At 41.1% G+C, this 18,346-nt stretch overlaps 1 protein-coding gene across 16 annotated transcripts in view; it reads left to right on the forward strand.

Annotated features, from left to right (window-relative positions):
- Positions 1–18,346, forward strand: part of ptprdb (protein tyrosine phosphatase receptor type Db) — a 125,087-nt gene that overhangs the window by 17,231 nt on the left and 89,510 nt on the right. For 15 of the 16 annotated variants that reach the window (XM_079554408.1, XM_079554403.1, XM_079554416.1 and 12 more), the window contains exons 2-3: positions 2,187–2,263; positions 3,278–3,317. The gene's annotated coding sequence lies outside the window, so the exon portion shown is untranslated. Of the gene's footprint in view, positions 1–2,186; positions 2,264–3,277; positions 3,318–14,068; positions 14,305–18,346 lie in introns of those variants that run through there. The other variant, XM_079554412.1, reaches the window with a different exon arrangement.

The following is an 18,346-nucleotide window of genomic DNA, read 5'->3' on the forward strand; positions in this document are numbered from 1 at the left end:
GCCCCAAAATAACGCTGCTGAATAATTCCATCAGGGCAAGAGGCCTTACAGGTGATCTTAAGAGCGCAGACTTCCCTCAAATTTCTGTTCCAAATTTAACTCCTAATAGCCACTTGAGTCTAGCCTAGTGAGTGAGAGTAGTATTAGCACTAAAAAAAACACACACACACAAAAATAGCATTGACACAAATAAACACATCTTGGTTTTTAGATATGGGGAATTTCTTAGGTTGTGCAAGGAGTGAACAGTTTGCAAGCCATTGTTCTATGATTAGTAGGTATAGCCATAGTAATTTGACTTTTTTTGGGAGGGGGGGCTGAATATATGCACAGACGCATGTACTTTCTTATGCACAGACTTTTCCGTGCATAAACATAGACAGCATGGAAAAGTTGCATCCGCCAGCAAGTCCCTCTCTATAGATAAAACTTGTGCTGATTGCGGTTTAAAATTTGGCTCTGTTTAGCTTATGTCGTTATGTAAGTAGGATGTCACTTCCTCCTTTTAGATTCTCATCCCTCAAAGAGTAAAATAGTGTCTACTGACAAAATTTCGTTGTACTGTGCATCCTCTGTTCTAAAGTGCTTGCACCATCACAAAGTGTCCCATACAGTGTGATCCAGATTCCTCCTCCTCCTCCTCCTCCGCTGCCGTATACTGGTGAGAGAGGCTTTAATTACTTCTGCTGGGCCAGTGCAGGTGAAACACATTCTCGCTAACAAGATGCTCTCCTACCGGGGGTGCACTGAAAACCCAACTGCAAAACAATGATGGGGAGGCAGGCCAATTCATGCTCACAATATGCTACTGCATCCAACTCATTCCAGCTGCTGCGGCGTGGAATCACACAGAGAAGCATGATGCAAAGAGGAGCAGATTCTAGAACACATGAAGTTATCGAAGTTTATAGGCTGCATAAGTGGGTGTTTGCCAGATCATTTGTAGAGTTAAATTAGTGGATTATATATATAAAATAAAGGAGGTTGGGTGATAGTAAAGTACGCTTATTCTTAACTTGTGATTTAATTCATTTAAAAGTATTTTTCATATTGTGGGAGAACCTCGCGCAGCCTTTAATGTATGCTGTCATCATCCTCTCTGGCCTTATTTAGTAAGTCGGTCAAAAGCGCGCACTCAGGAGTGGTGTAATAGCACAGACTAGTGGGGAGTCCAGGGGATTGCATTGCATTAAGCGATGCTCTATGCTCTTTACTCAGAGGTGTAAAATAATGACCTGTATTAGAGTAATGTGTGAAAATAGATCATCTACAATTATGTCAGTTTAACATATAGTATAAGTACAATTTTTTAAAATGACTTTGAATTAAACTTTAGTGGCAACATTGCAGCCGTGTCACCTTTTTGGCCTAGTCACACAGCCCTTCAGCTTTAGGACAGTGTGCTGAGCATGATTATGTTAGCATTTACTTCAAATACAATAAAAACGTTTTGCCTTGCGACATAAATCAAAAACAGAATCAGGTCTTTTTTTAATTATTATTATCCTGCAAATTTTGGGGAAAAGTAATGATTTGCTGTACTCTTTTGCAAACACATTTGTTTTTAGTTGTGCATGTCAAGGCGACGTTAAACATTTGTCATTAACGGAAAAATCTCTATCTTGGAAGCCTTTCAGATGCATTTATTTGCCCCAGGTCGAGACATCCACCCTCACACACACGCACACACACACACGCACACACGCACGCGCACGCACACACACACACACACACACACGCACGCACGCACGCACGCACGCACGCACGCACGCACGCACGCACGCACGCACACACACACACATTAATACAAACATTATGTCATTTTCTCCTGCAGCCTTTTGGAAGTGCTAGTTTGTAACCTCTGCATTGTTGCTGTCTGTGCTTCGCTATTGTGAAACTTTAAAGGAAGCCCTAAAAGCTCCCTTTACAACTGTAGCGGTTCATTTGACACAGCCTGTTGTGAGGCTAACTTCACTGCAGCAGAGTGCACTGGGGGCCCTCTGAAGTCAGCGCTGTCACACACACATACACGAACGTATGAAAAGAACGACATAAACAGATAAAAGTTGAAGCTCAGTTTGGTTTTGAAAGCTTTGTAAACAGCTAAGGCTGCGCTACTAATCCCTGTCCTCTTCTCTCCTCTCTCTCCCCCCCCCCCAACCCTGTATCTCCTTTCCCACCCGCAGGAGAATTCTAGAGGGATTTCTTGTTCTTTCGATCCTCCAGAATGAAGCGGCACGGCAGACCTGTGTACTAAAAACAGGTACGTTTTTAAATATCACACCGACCTTTAAACAAGTGCACGTATACAGTGAAAAGGCTGTTGTCAGAAGCAGAGTTGGTTCTAGGCCAGATGTGTGTATGATTAATGCTGCTAAAAGGCTGTGCCATGTCTTCCGAGGAGGCCACAGACAAGCGGCAGAAGAAAGATAGGGCTGGGAACGCTTTGGAGGGAGACGGAGAGAGAGAGCGAGTAGTCCTCGGGGATGGAGCAGGCCAGTGAAGGCACTATTGATGGGATGAAAGTTTAACCAGAGAACTGCTCCCCCCCCCCACCCCGAAGCGGCTATGGATGCAGTGGTCGGACCAGAGACATGCGGAGAGACAGACTGGCAGACACGACAAGACAGACCAGCAATCCCCAGCTGTTTTTTAAAATGCTGCCTCTGATACATTATTGAATATGCAGCTCTAACGCATCACTGAGCTTTCCTCTCATGTTAGTGCCGCCGGAGTTTGCATAGCGTCACCGTTCTAAATATAAAGTATTCGCTCACCCCTCTTTGGTTTGTTAAATGATGCAGAGGCTGCACGTAGGCCGCTCTGAGTGGCACTTTTAGTTTCATAAAGTTGCCTCTGACTAGACTGGTAAAAAAACATCAAAAGGGCTCAGAGAGATTCGTCAGAGTTGAAAGTCGTGTTTGATGGCACGCAGACAGTGGAGGCATGCACTGCAGAGAGCCTAGGCAAGACCATGAATGTCTCTTTTGTGTGTTTTTAATATTTGTCTGGTTGTTTCAGAGGATATTCCGAGGTCAGCGCTTTTTTATCGGGCATTGGGGAATTACATGCTTTAACCTACAGGTGGCAGCAGAGCGACATATCCAGCAGGCATCCTCTTGCAACACTTGATTTGGGCAGCAAATCTCCTTCATTTATCTCTGTTTTCCACCCGGGACAGGTTTTCTAATAAATGATAGCCCCTGGCCAAGAAAATCGCTTTGTTAATAGATCAATGTGTGCTTGAGAAAAACTTCCTGTCTTGTCTCTTTTGCAGCTCCCTCTTTCACTCTTCATTTTATGAGCCATGCACAAAGGTAAGAAAGTCCAACTCTTTAACAGATGCGATTCTGCAGACAGCTGTGGCCAGTGCTGCTAGGCTTGCTTCATCTATACTCACTTGTACATGGAGTTGTCCGACAGATGTTGTAGCGACATGATTAGCCCTCTGGCTGCCAATAGCTCAGTGTGATGTTGCTATAGTGATTGTGTGAGCGTTGGGGAGGCCAAAGTGGAGCCGAGGGGGAGGAATAGGAAATCAAGTGCCTGATGCTGCTGGCCTGGTCCTGTATCAGATATACATAAGGGAGTGTGTGAGTTTTATGTTTGTTTGTTTGTTTGTTTGTTTGTTTGTTTGTTTGTTTGTTTGTGTGTGTGTGTGTTTGAAGAGGCTCTTGTCACTGTAATTGGGAGCTTGATGGCGATAACTCTCTCAGATGTTCCATCAATCAAACACACATGGATGCACTTTGGAGGGGGTGCAGCACAGGCGAGCTGCTCCTTCCTCATATCACTTTCCACTAAAGTTGTCATGTAGCTGAGTTGTTGCAAGCCAATGAGCGGCCTTTGACTTTGTGACACTAGGGACTAGTTTCACTCGCCCCACGTGTACCATTTTTGACATTTCTGTCTCAACACCCTTCTCCACTATCTCTGAAAGGTATTGCCATATTGTTGGGGGTTATTTGATCAGAAGAACAAATGGCCTCCTGAAAATGATAAGATTTTTAGCAGTGTTAAGGAATTACAATGAAAAAAAAAAGCACCACATCTCTTCAATAAGGTGAAGAAAGAAACCTCACTATATTGACATTTAATTATTGATAGTGAAATAATAACAACACAGGCCAGGTCCGCTATTACTACAGTTAATAGTGTAATAATAGCCGTTATCACTTAAAATATCTTAAAGCCACACCGCGTTAAATTTTACCCCAAAAATACAATTGAAAGTTTTTATTTTGTGACAGATATTTTCAGCATTGAAAAATCCCAAACATGTTATTTTGCTGTGAGCGGCTCACCTCTCCTAAGGCATGACTGTAACTTTACCGGGAGTGGGTATGTCTCCTGCTCGTTTCCATGGAGATGTGACTTGAGATTTAAACAAGTCAGGTTCCCATCCAAATCCATACTTTGATCACCCACTGCTTTGATTACCCATAGCATTTTCTGTGTCGAGCTGGTCATTAGGAGCATGTTTTGTACTGATGACAGTACAAAACAGTATAGTCCAGTATAGTCCAAAATGTTACGCAGTCACATGTGTGCAGCTATAGTGTAGTGTTCTGTTTATCACACTAATCCTACGTTAAAAAAAAAGTCCATGAACTTCACTTGTTACATTGTCTGTCACTTTCCCCGAGCTTTATTTGTTTATCAGCATATTTTTTTCATCTGCCCTCATTTAAAACATATTAGCTTTAATAGATGAATACTCTACTGTCAGTTTTTTGTTCCCTTGACGGTTCATTAAGAATAGAATGAGGAAAAAAGAAAAGGCATGTGTCAAATGTTTGCACAAATACAAAAGAAACAGTTGACAGTGTGCATTAAAATGTATTATTTTAATCTGAAGTGTAAACATCTTGTCAGCACCCTGGTGATGCTGTTTTCATTTCCCATTATAATTTAAACTCAGTGGTGTGTGATATCTCCAGAAAGCACAGTCTGCTGTGTATTATAGCCATTGTGGAGGAATTTTCATACCTTAGTGAGCAGCGCTGACTTTCTACTCTATGTTTTTGATTGATTTGTTAGTATTGTATTGACATAATTAAATTTCCAAGCTTTTCACAGTGCAATGTATTTACCAATATTTGAATGCTGCATATTTGTTGCCTTACGTTATTATATCAGGGCTCAGATAGTGAGCAGTTTGAATCCTGGCACCCACAGGTGCAGTATGTTGTTGTGTTGTGTCTTTGGGCAAGACACTTCACCCTGTGTGGTGTGGGAGTGAGTGGTTAGTGTGATCAGAGTGTTGCTTCAGTCAACTGCAATAGTATGGCATGAGTGAATAAAGCATATTGAGTGTCCAGAAAAGCGCTTTTATTTGTACAGTATATTATCATTCTTATTATTATTATTCTTTTTAATATTATTATTATTAGCAAGCCTGAATTTGGTGCAAGATTAGTCATATTGAGATCTTGGGAGATTTTTGGCTGTGTGGATCCTTGTAGATTCTATTGTCTTCCTGTTTTGGCAAGACCGCGGGCTTCATTCACTTTTGGAATACAACAGAAACTTGAAGCCATGCACATCCTGAAATCTCTCCCTCTGTCTTTTGCACTGTGCATGCTGGCTCAGTCTCAGTGAAAAGTATTGCCTCATTAACTGCTAGATTTCTGGGTCATCCTTAGCCCTGTTCCCACCACGTCTGGAATGGTGCCTCACGTGAGTCACATCTGCTAATTAGGATGGCCCAAGAAGGACACACACACTCCATTTGTCAGTGCAGCGCTGACGGGATTATCATTGCTGAGGGTCCCAATCATCAACCCCATTCTCTCTATTTATCACTGCATCACATTCTCCATGTAAATCTATTCAATTATAAGAATTCTGTTGCTATTGTATGAAATGTTACATGTCCTGTCGGCTATTCTAGTGACCCTTAACATGGGAGGTGGGGGTCTAAGTCTGAGTCTGAGCAAATCAAATAGAAAAGATTCAATGCATGTTATTAAAACCACATCTGTGGTGTGAACGAGGCCGTGGGAACCCAAGGTGCTGAGGGTGATGCATATCCCCCTGGTGGATAGTTTGTGCATTGCAAGCAATAAAAACAAATGAGAAAATAGCTCTAAAAATGCGTTTTTAGGGGCAATCATATTCTTAAGCACCCCCAAACCAAAATCTTTTTCCACGGCTCTGGGTGTGAACAAGGGTTTGTATCAAACTAAACACTAACAATGAATCTATTGCATCAACCAAATAGAAATGTATTGTAATACTATGCTAATCGACACTGGTTTGAGTGCTTTGGATGTGCTGCTCTTCTCTGTATCCTCAGCTTCACTGGCATCCTCACCACTCTGCCTCCGCAACCACTGTATTTCATCACCTTATTTAAAAGTCCTATCACCCCTAGCCATTTTATTCACCCTGTGTTTACCGTGTAGGTAATGGAGATATTGACAATGGAGAGCCAAGTCTATCCATTGTGCTGAGTGCTTCGATGGAGAGAAGTGGCTGACTGCAGGGGATGTCTGTGGTATTACATGTAGTGTAGTAGTAAGGCGTGGGAAAGAGAGTCCCATGGAAGGCAAAAAGCTTAAATACCAAGCAACACAGGCGCACATAGACACACACAGTGGATTAGGATGGGGATTATGGAGGCATAGCAGTAAAACAGGCAGAGACAGATCAGTGTTGCTGTATGCTGTGTATTAGGACTGTACAGTAAGATGGATTTGTTCAGAAGCGAACAGTGCAATAACTTGAGACCATGACAGAGGAAAAATGTAGGGATTTTTAAAGACGGGGCAGTTCAATAGAGCCAGACAGAAGATTTTGAACATCAATTATTAAAGAAACATGGCAAGGATGTGAAAGTACAAAGATTTAATGCCTGAATGAAACATGATTTCGATTCAACAGAGCGTTTATGGAGTTTGCCCTGTCAAATCAATAATAACACAAAATATTGCATTTATGTTCAGAGGTTTTTGTATCTATTTTCACACTACTCTTTTTGTGTGCTGTCTACTTTCCCTTTGTCATGAATTCATTCATTCTACTCAAGGTCTTTAAAGCGTTGAGATATATGGATGAATGTTTGTTCTCTTTCTATATGTGTAGGAGATTATGAATATACTTTGCAAGTCTGTGTTTATTGGGGCTGAGTTTAGTTTTTTAGTTTGCTTTCAGTCTTTGCGACAAACTAAACACTGCGGGTATATGCCCTGCCAAAGTCCTATTGTTACTGGTCCTAGGCTCCAACCATCCACAATGCCCAACAAAAAAGAGAATGTGTAATAAGTTTTGAATGTACTTATTAAAAACCTTCCCAGAATAATCTAACTCGGATTAAGTTTTACATTAGTATATCAAATCATTCGTTCTCATTTCTATTTTTACGTTTCTAATTTCTATGCCTGTTCTAGTTCATTTAGTGTGACTCCTAACAGTTTCACATTCTCAAACTCACCCCTCCTTTCTCGCTAGCAGAGTCGTCGGCTCATATTGTGTTAATCTTATGTAAATTGAACCGCAGGCTCCGCTCAGGAGAACTGTGATTACCGCTGGTTTCTTGCTCGCACTTGTTCAGAACAGTCTCGACCCCACACAAATGGGTCTCCTCTAGCAGAATAACTAGATAGATATTAGAAGATAGATAGCTGAAGATGCGAACTGTGTTTCTATTGTTTTTTTTGCTCCTGATAACAGGTAATCTGTTGAAATGAGTACTCAAATCTTTAACAATGATGTTGTTCATCACAAGAGACTTCCCCTGGAGCAAAAGCACTGATGATGTTAGAGATAAGAGCATTACAGATGGCTGTCTAAATTTGTGGTTTTAGGATCATTATTTGGTGGGGATCAAGGGAGCAGTAGTGGCACTGTGTCTTGAGTTGAAGGTCTATGGTTCAATTACTCAATAACTATTCCACAAAAGAAGATCATATTATTGTGATTCACTTTGCCTAATAGACAACATGTAGTCAATGAATTGTAGTAATTGATCGGATTCGGGTGGTCCATAACAATGTTTGGCTCTTGTTTGGTTAGACTTCCTAGATAATCAAATATTACACCAACATACCTCGATATTGCAGACAGTTCTGTATTTGTTAATTTGGCAACATTTTCTACATTTCCTTCACCTCAGCGGTTTTCAGAAAATGGGCCAGACTTTGGTTGATCTATATTTGTAAAAAAAAATATTATTATGAAATCTAGTGGAAGACACAATTATTGTTTCATAGTATTACAAAGTGTTTACCTTGATAAAAGTTATAAATCTGGGAGCTTTGTTTTCTTTTTGTCTTTTTTTGGGTCCCAGCTTCACTTAGACAGGACTGTATAGCGTGAAATGGAAGTGAAGATTAGAACATTCTGAAAGTTGCTGAGCTGCGTTCTAGCTTTAACCCCTAGGCTACCTGCGCTCCAAAAGTGATCATTTTAAAAAGAATCCTATTTTAATGAAATAATCCGAACACCTTTTGAACTTTCATTTGAAATCAAAATTAACTACAATCTGGTTAAAATGAGACATTGCTTGGCAAAAACCAATATCCTCATGTTTAATGCAAAAATGATTGTTTTAACCCACAGTCACTTCTATGAAAAGGTGACACAAAAATGTTCTCATACCTTTCTTAAGCTATAACTCATTAAAGGATTAATTTTATTGAGACTCTCCTCTTATGATAAGTAACCCTTTAATTGACAACTTTTTGTTACAATGTTACTGTAGTATATGGTCCAAAAACATTCCTGGTCTTGTTGGTACAGCCAGGTAAGAGATTTAATACAGGATTTGTTTCTAAGTTCAAATCTTTGTTTTTGAGTTACAGTTCACAATTTGATTAAAAATATATATCTTTTTTTTGTTGATTTGGATACATTTCACTCAATTTGCATTAAATGTGGGAGTTACACACACACAAAAATCCAACACAAAGCTGTGCTTGGGTTTGATAAAGGGTTAAACCACCATATTATAGAGGTGTACACAGTACTCCTCATTAACTATAGGACAAACTGGGCAATTTTCGAAGGCTTTCTGAATCAAAAAAGACTTGGTTGTAATGTATGAGTGTCATAAATTCGGTCACGCATTGGTTTTACTCGCCAGAACTGTCTATGATCCCAGTCTGAATCTCCATCCTCACGGTCGCCGCACATCTGTCACTGGAGACGCAGCTCACTGGAGGTCTCCCCACGATCCCATCCTCCCTGTCAAATCTGATCATCAACCCCTGTCTGCTGTCTTCCTTTTATGTATGTTTTCTCTGCATGTTTATTGCTTTCCCCATTTGCTGTTCTGAAATATATAACTAGCAATTTGCCGATCTCTCCTCGGTATCACACACACACTCCAGTACTTGCACAGGCATCCAGACCACGAGAGCTGCTGTGGGGTATAATGACGGATAATTGGCTATTGTGGGCTCGCCTTCTGCAGCAGACCAATCATAGTGACAGCCACTTCGCACTGACCCGAGTAGAGTGTGTGTTTTGCATGAAGGTGTGTGTGTAAAGCACTGATTGTTTTATTTTTCCTGTCTCCCTTTGTTGCTTTGTGCAAACTTAATTGCTCGTGAAACTGTATGTAACAGGAGGGCTGTTTGTAGTGCTTTGTTGGTCAATGCAAACACAATAATTTGTTTCAGCTAAATATTTTTTTTATGGCTGAAACAATTTGATTTATTTTTCAAGTGACAAGCTTCTCAAAGAGTTGACAATTGTTTCTTCACTCAGTAGCGCCAAGCTTCTTTGTTAGTCGCCCAGTTTTACAAATACATTTCACCACAACGACATCTATTGCTGCTCCTGATATGAGGCAGATTAGCAAGAATCAGTTGCTATTCCTAATTCCCCCTCCAATACACAACCTAAACGCCTTATTATTGGAGAATTTCTACCATTTGTCTGTCTTGTTATTTGTCATTTAATCCTTATTCACACAATGAGGATCACCTTTCCTAAAAATGTTCCTGCGTAGACATGTGGATGCCTTTCCTTAAGGTGATAGCTGCTTAGTTTGGCATTTGTCACCCATTTTTAACACAGAGTCAGCAGCCTTGTTTAATGGTGTGTCAGCTGTACATTTTTGAAACTTGTTGACCCTTTTGCCGCTCCAAAAATGATTCTCCAACGATTTGCTTCCCTGAGAATGGTCCTGATTAGGCCCTTCTCTTCACATCGCACTCATGAAAGTCTTCTCTGAGTATTCTGTAGACTTCTGATGCCTCTTTGCTTTTATCTTTAAGGCATTTCATGGCTCTTGTATTTGCTACAATTCTCATTTCCTCTCTTTCAGTTGTAGTGGAGAGTGTTTGCCGGAGCCTAAATGAAAATCATGTCTACTGTGTGTGCGCGTTTCACTCTGTAGATATGAGCTTCTCGACTTTGATAATGCGGGCCTCCATACAAAACTCCCCAAGTTTATGAAGGGAGGGCTGTCTACCTCATCACTCCACTGTTCAGTATTCCCAAATGCAATTTCCTCCATGTGAATAGAGCAGACGGGATGCACATTATTGTATAGTCCCATCACCGAAAGCTTCAGGCTGCTTTTCTTTGACACTTTTTTTTTTTTCAACTTTTCCTTTTTTTGCTCAATACACTCACACAAACTGGTGCCTTCCTGCGTTTTTTTTTCTTTTTTCTTTTTTTTGTGACGCACACTGGATCTTTTCACTTGTGCAGATTACTGTATGTACGCCGGCTTATATGAATCAAGAAGATCCAATTATTACTTTGAGGATTCCTGCTAATTGTTGGCATCAGATAAGATTACAAACTGGAAGGATATGGCTGACATTAAGGTGTAATAAACCGACCTCTAGCATTTTCCCCTTGACATCCTGCAGACTTCTCCTCTTCGTTAGCTGCATCACTGTCTCCCCCAATCAAATTATGGCTGTAATTGTTGAGGTTCGGCGAAGGAACATGCCATCTCTGTTACAGCAGTGAAGCAGGCAACTAACCATTACACCTTTACTGTAATGGTGTAATGATTTTCCACTGAAAAATGTGGAAAAGTCCAGCATGTGCCATAAGGAAGGGGAAGATAATGATGTCCTGATACAGTAAGAAAGGAAAGGACTGGATTGTGACTGATTTATGGACACTTTTGGACATCTGGGCTGCAATGTTGTAAAGTTTTCATAGGATGCTCAGTCTTCTTGGATAAGAGGCATAACTTTTTAAACAAGAACTTTAAACGAAGACTAACAGTCACTAAATGGGCAGCTAATGGGGATCCTAATAAAACAATGAATAGCCTGTTTTTACTCTTTTGTCATTTGATAAATAAGTGTCATTAATACGGTTTAATGGACAATTATTCAAATATAGATTTTGATTGAAACGCTCCATATCAAATGTGGTTGTTGTGGCCATTTTGTCTTCAAAGCAGTAAGGATGTTTATTTGTGTACATCCTGTGAACACATCAGTAAATGTGACAGTGTGGCATTTATTTATGATGAAGTTTGTGCCTGTGTGCAAGCATGTGGCGCGGCGAGATGCTGAGATTACAGGCAATTATTGAAATGTCAGGGCTATAATGGTCCATTGCACTGTGCCTATCTAGATAAACCAGAGTTGAGCCTTTAAGGTGAGGAGCCAAAGATGTGTTTTATGTGGCATTTTATAGACTCAAGACAAAGCTACTTTATATAACGTAAAAGCAACGTTTAGAGGAAAATCATTTTCAATTTTTCAATTTCCTGTTCTGATTTGGGATTCTGGGTTTTTGGACCAAACTGATGTCGCACAATCATAATGCTGTAAGGAACATACAACACTATTGAAGTACCATAAAACATTCTGTACATTTGATTTGACACTCTTAAAACAACTGCATAAGAAGTCTGTCCTTTACATACTTTTACTACTTTAATAATACTTTTTTTGTCTTAATTTTGTTGACTTGTATATTGTTTATCAGAACAATGTAGGCCATTTATGCATGACTTAAAGATCACTGAATGTAGAAATGCATAGGTTGACAGTGGGCGCACTGTGGCCGCAGTGCATGAATCTCAGTGAACATGTGTGCTCCAGTCATGTGTTTGCCCATACAAAGGGCAGTCATGCGTTCCGGTACAGCCATTGAATACTGAACCCATAGATCCATACATATTTATCATTGTGCCTTTGAATATTTAATCTGCAGTGCCTACATACATAGTAGGCTTTATATACTTTGACAACACAATGGTGCAGCAGTGTGGACCGGCATTGTCTTATGCTGCACGTTTCAAAGCGCAGATTGGCTTACTAATACACGCTAAGCAGTGTCTGAACAGGGATGCTGTGTAACTCAATGCCAGAGAGGTTCTGCAGTGTGATGCTCTGTCATGAGGCCCATCAAATGCAGCCCCACATTCTATTTTAGTCCCCAACTTATTTCCAGCAAAGCTTTTATCTCTTCGGCACCAAGTTATTATCTTTAAAGTGATGTGGCGTGTGCGCTTAACATTTGTATATGCTAATGCTCCTAATATTACTCATTTCTATGGGCTCCTATTGTGCATGTGTATGTCCTGCAGGTTCAGCTTCTTGAATATATTTATTTTTGCAACAAAGGCATGTTTGTGCCACCTGCCTGTCTCATCTACGTACATTGTGCTAATGAGAATCTGCTGCACCACTGATTATGTTTGGTGTTCTAGGTCAGCACACACAGATTAGACTGTCGCTGCCTGTTTCTGTGAGGCATGAGCACCAAAACCTTACTCCTCAAAATGTTGTCCTGATGTGACGTTCATCTCCACACCACAGGTATCTGTCTCCAGCATCTTGTTCTCTCACAACCACAAACTTTGCATAATATTTCAAATGTCACCCTTTGGGTCCATCGCATTTATTAGAAAGCTGATTAATAGACTTTTTGGACAATTTCCGATGCTGTTCCTATTGTAGAGGGATAAAATGTAAAATGGGTGATTACTACTTTAATATTCCATCCATCCATCCATTTTCTTTCACTTGTCCGTTGCCGGGTCGTGGGGGCAGCCGTTAAAGCTGCCCAAATCACATTGCACCAGCCCCTTATGGCCCCTCCTGCAGGTGGTGGGTCCACGGGAGGACGGCCTCATAGTTCTAACTGGGCTTGTTGGTCTCTCATAAGGGGCTTCTGAAGCGCTCTTTGTCTGACTCGTCACCTAGGACCTGTCTGCCATGGGAGACCCTACCAGGGGCACGAAGCCCCCGACAACATAGCTCCCAGGATCATTCGGGCGCTCAAACCCTCTACCACATTAAGGTGGCGGTTCCAAGAGAGTACTTTAATATTGTCTTTGCAAAATCATTTACGAAGTTAACCAACGATGAGGAGATATTCTAGAAAGAAAGTGTTTAGGTGGTTTTATCAATTGCCAAATCTTCCAGACGTATTTATTTTACAACACTCGTTCATGTACTTTGATAAAGGCTACGTATCCTGTAACTGCTGTGACACTCTTCTTGGTTTATCACATTTTAAGCACATACAAACTAGGGCTGGAAGATATATCGTTATCGTATCGATATATATAGATATATAGAGAGATATGAACATTCAAGATATTAATATCGAAAAAGCGTAATATATAAACGATAGATACTCATCAATAAAACTGCACTCTTTTATATTATTATGATGTTTTTTTTATCGAGATATCTGGCATGAATATGAGAGATGAAATTTTGTCCATATCTAAAGCAAACATCTGGACAGCTTCTGCGTTAAAATCATCGTCTCTGAGCGTGAAGATGTAAATACAGAAACTTTGAAACTTTTTCTGCGTTATTAATTTCCACGGTGGATTTGGCATCTAAACGTTTGAATAAACCCAAGGGCAAGTAATCGGCTCATTAAAAAAAAAATACATCGATGGGGATGATTTCATCTCCTACCAAGCGAGGCCGGGTGCGAAGAGGAAAAGAAGAAGCACCTTTTTTCTCTCCGGATCGCTACAGATTCCCCCCCCCAAATCAACAACGCAGCGACGGCTTTCACGCGCGGCCGCTGCACCTTTAAAATCCGCCAACTTCACTCTCGAGCCATCACTACAGCACCACACAGGGGATTTAGCGGCTACCGTACCCTTCCGTATACACACACGGCACGCACGGCAGCGTAGGTTGGAGGAAATTATTGGAGCGAGAGAGAAGGGGAGCGAGAGAGAGGAGGGAGAAGCAGACGCGCTGTGAGGGGATTATTTGGGCAGAGCGGCCGCAGCCACGGTGGATGTTATGCACGCAGGAGAAAACGACGGTTCTTAGAAGAGCTTGGTTCGATCCGACCTGCCACTTTTTTTTTTTTTGACCACGAGACGCCGGGTTATGGGAAGCTGATATGGTGAGCCAGCATGTCTTTTCGGTAGTTGCCACCGCTGCTCACGTGAACGGTGCAACTTATTACAGCGGTTATCTGTACACGTTTGAGTGCGTGGGCACGCTTTTTGATAATGGCATATATGACTGGCATATGGTGCGCTTATACCTCATCCGTTATCGTTTTCATTCACTCACTTGTCGCTTTTATGCCAATAGTTACCAGCCGATTATGCGAGTTTAAATTGCTTTCTTACTGCACAGGATGATAATGATTTAATTGTTGCTTTTAAAAAATATCTCACATTTGGAAAGAATGATCGCGACAGTCAATTAAACTGTAAACTAATGCTACTGTTGTGCCTTGAATTCCGTGTTTTCATATTGAGAGGAGATTACGGAGGCTGTAGGGCGCTTGGGTTCGCTCGCTGTTGCCTATAGGGTCGGTACTCTGCCTTTCCAATGATGCTCTGAGGTATTTTGTCACAAATGAGCAACAGCACTGATGAAACTGTGCCTTTATTTCCATGGCTTGGTCATAAAACAGCAGTGTTTATTTTTTTTTGTCCAGTGCCTTGGATTGGAATTTATGCAAAATGCTATGAGCAGTTTGCCACAGTGGATTAGAGGGTTGAATTTATGTCTGTGGATTTGACTCTGCTAACAGGCTTTCACTGAAATAGTCTATGGATGTGTCTTTTGGGGGTGTAGGACCATCCATCAAATTACATTCATTTTAAGGTGAAGTGACTATGGCACCTGGATTGTAAATGATAGGTCTGGTGTCATTTTTTTTAACCATGACAATTGCGTTTCCCCTTAAGCCACAACTCAATGGCTGCAATGTGCAATAATGTCCATCAGCAGTCTTGTCCAGACAGTGTATGGCAGCGTTAACGTCTATAGCAAATCAATCACGCTACTTCTGTTACAGCAAAAATGTGTGACTTATTGATATAAGAGAGAAAAGAGGAAGTGGTGCTCAGCTATTCTGATTTTTTTTTTTTTTTTTTTTTTTTTTTAAGAAAGGTGATATTTGTATACCTTCTTGGCAGGTTGCTCGCAGAAACATTGACCAGGGACATTTCACTTATGGCGGTGTAAGGGCTCACGCCGCCATACTGTACTGTATATTGAAGTCTATACAAGTGTATGAAGTAAGAGAATTAACCATAAAGAAGAGAGTGCAGACCTCTGGATTCCCCCCGCCATACATCACACAGCACCGGACCTTGACTCCCATTCTCCTCTTTCACAAGGGTCAACTTAGATCAATTCTCAGATACATGCATAACATTCATTTGTATCTAGTTGAAGAATGTCATGGACAGGACATGCACACTTCACTTGAACGAGACCTTGATTTTGCAGTACACCTTGTAAAAATGGGTTGTATTATTTATTTTGTGTCCTTTAAAGTAAGATTTCTGATTTGCTCAATTCTGTCCTGTTGAGGCAAGTGGACTGCAACCTGTTTTATGCCCTAAGCCTGCTACTCCTGGGTCAGAGGTGCCTTGTCGCATGCCAGTCTGTGGAAGAGTAAATACCTAGCCCAGCTGATTTGAGTGTGCGTGTGTGTATGTGTGTGCGTGCCATTGCAGCTGTTCTCCCTGTCCAGCAGATTAAGTTTCACAAGAAGTGATGGATGCCAGTGTCTGCAGAGCCGCCAGTGGTGTGTGGATGCAAATTTGTCAGCACATTTCAACATCCCATACATACAAGGTGTTGAGCTTGTGCCTATATGTAGATTTGTCTGAAAGGCCTTGTGCCTCTTCCCTGCTGGGTTTAGGTAGGGTTAAGTAAGAGAGGTGACAGCGAGGTCAGGGAAGTTATGAGTCGACTTGGTAATTATAGCGGCCACGGCTTTTGGTTCCCACAGGCCCGGACAACCGAGGCTCCAATCGGAAAACATGAGCTTGTCATTTCTGTTCCCTTCCAACATGGTGAATAAAAATACTTATAGAGTCGGAGCAGCAATGAAGTCACAAAAGCACATTGAATGAAATGTATTTGTGTCTGTGGTTGGCGGTGGTCAGACCAGCCCTATAGGCATTAGCGGCCACATTTATGTGAATGTTTGAATAATGGAGTTTGAGTATCTGGACAAGCTTTATGATTCAAATTTAGTCAATGGAGTAAATTAGTACTGTGTAATCTGAATGCAGATTTTAAGAGATTACTATGTTCTGTGTTGGTGGTTGTGTTGGTGGTTTGTTTTTAAAATACATTGTCCCATTCGAATAAATTATTAAATTAAATAAAATTTTAAAAAAACTGGAGATAGTCAAGAGTTAAAAACGAAAAAGTCTTCAGAAGAAAATGATGACAAAATGCTAGATAGAAACTTAAACCTGATGTAGGTGTTTTAAAGTTATTGATGATACATACTTAACAGTATTGACAGTTATCAAATAAGCTTGAAACCACATGTTTCTGCTTCAGTCTGCCGGAGTCCAACTACCGCTCCTACAGAGAAGAGCTTTATCGCTCTTCTCTGTAGCAAGGAGCAGTGTTACGGGCCGCTCAGAGGCTACCAGGCTGTTGAGTTGCCTGTCAGCTGGTGGGGACGGCTCCCCATCTCTACATGTCCTCACAATATTCACTATCTTTTTCTCACCTGCATCTCCAGGTCTGTCTGACTGAGCCCTCACACCCGCACCACAGCCCCATTGTTCAGTCGTTGTTAAGCTTGCTTTCAAACCTCTGCTTCACTTCCATCCATGCAATCACACCCACATGCAGGCTGTGAATAGGTATTTAATAAGCACAAAGTCTTCACCTGTGGAGATGAGCATATGGTAAGATATTAAAAATTTACTTTCAGACTTCCCCTCGTTCTCTGTTCTTCCCCGCTTTTCCATCCCGCCTCCTCTGATATTCAAAACCACACAACTTGAATATTTTCATATGTTCCCTTTGTATTTCATGCACTGGTGAAACATAAAATAGTGAACATTTTTGCTCAAGGACATCAAGTATTCAGAGGCAGTCTCACACATATCAGGTTTCCCCATATTTTTACATGTGCTTTACAAACTAGCACGGGTCACTTTATTGGGTATACTTCATGCAGAGTTTTACCGATCTTGAACTTTAATATTTGGGGTGCGTTATTATCATTGACAAGTCTATCCACTCTCCTCCGATCGCTAGCCTGAACAGAATGTCTGCACAATTCCCACTCACTGGATATCTTCCTTTAATTCTGAACACTACTGTTTAAATAGAAGCTTCATAAGGGGAGGTGGTCAGTTTTAGCGAAACATCTTCACCGGGAACTCTTCAGAATTCTGTATCAGCCTCTTAATTGTATCACAAATCTCAAGTTATCTTAAGCTGTTGGCAACCCATCATCGTTGTCCAAGTCATGCTATACCATGTAGTATAATGTGTGGCCTCGACTTTTGATATGTTAATGACAGAGAAACTATAATGAAAAAACATACTTTCATATTTGTATATGGGGAGAATAGGGATTGAATACTTGACACAAAACACAACGTATTTGAAGCTACAGGCGAAGATAGCAACAAACCTCCTCCGGATTTCTATGGTATGCTATTATGAGCAAGCATCGGCTGATTAGGTCACTGTGTTAAGTGGAAGTTAAACACATGTTCCAAATAAAGTGGCCAATGAGCATGAGCCCTGTGAGTGGAATACTTATTTATGTCTGTGGTTGTTTCTTTGAAAATAAGCTTGAGATAAGGGGTTATTCTCATTGGCACAAAATAAGGAAAGTATGATTTGGGCACACGTTGTGAAGACAGTTTGTGGTCGAGGCATTCTCAGACCCCCATCCCAATCACTCGTAGATGCTCTGGGACAACCGCAACAATTTAGTTTTCCACTCTTTTCCACACACGAGGACCAAACACACGCGGGCCTTCACGAATAAAGCATTTCCCCAACTTATCCGCAAATTCAGAGGTTGTCATCTTTCCCTCGTCTCCCCGTTTTTTCTTCTATTCCCACAGCATGCCTGATGGTTTGACAGAGCCGACTGGTGCCAGACCACAAAGCTCTTTTCTCCCTATACCCCCCTCCCTCTTTCTGTCTCTCTTTCC

Source organism: Gobius niger, assembly GCF_951799975.1.
Source record: "Gobius niger genome assembly, chromosome: 3".
Taxonomy (NCBI): domain Eukaryota; kingdom Metazoa; phylum Chordata; class Actinopteri; order Gobiiformes; family Gobiidae; genus Gobius; species Gobius niger.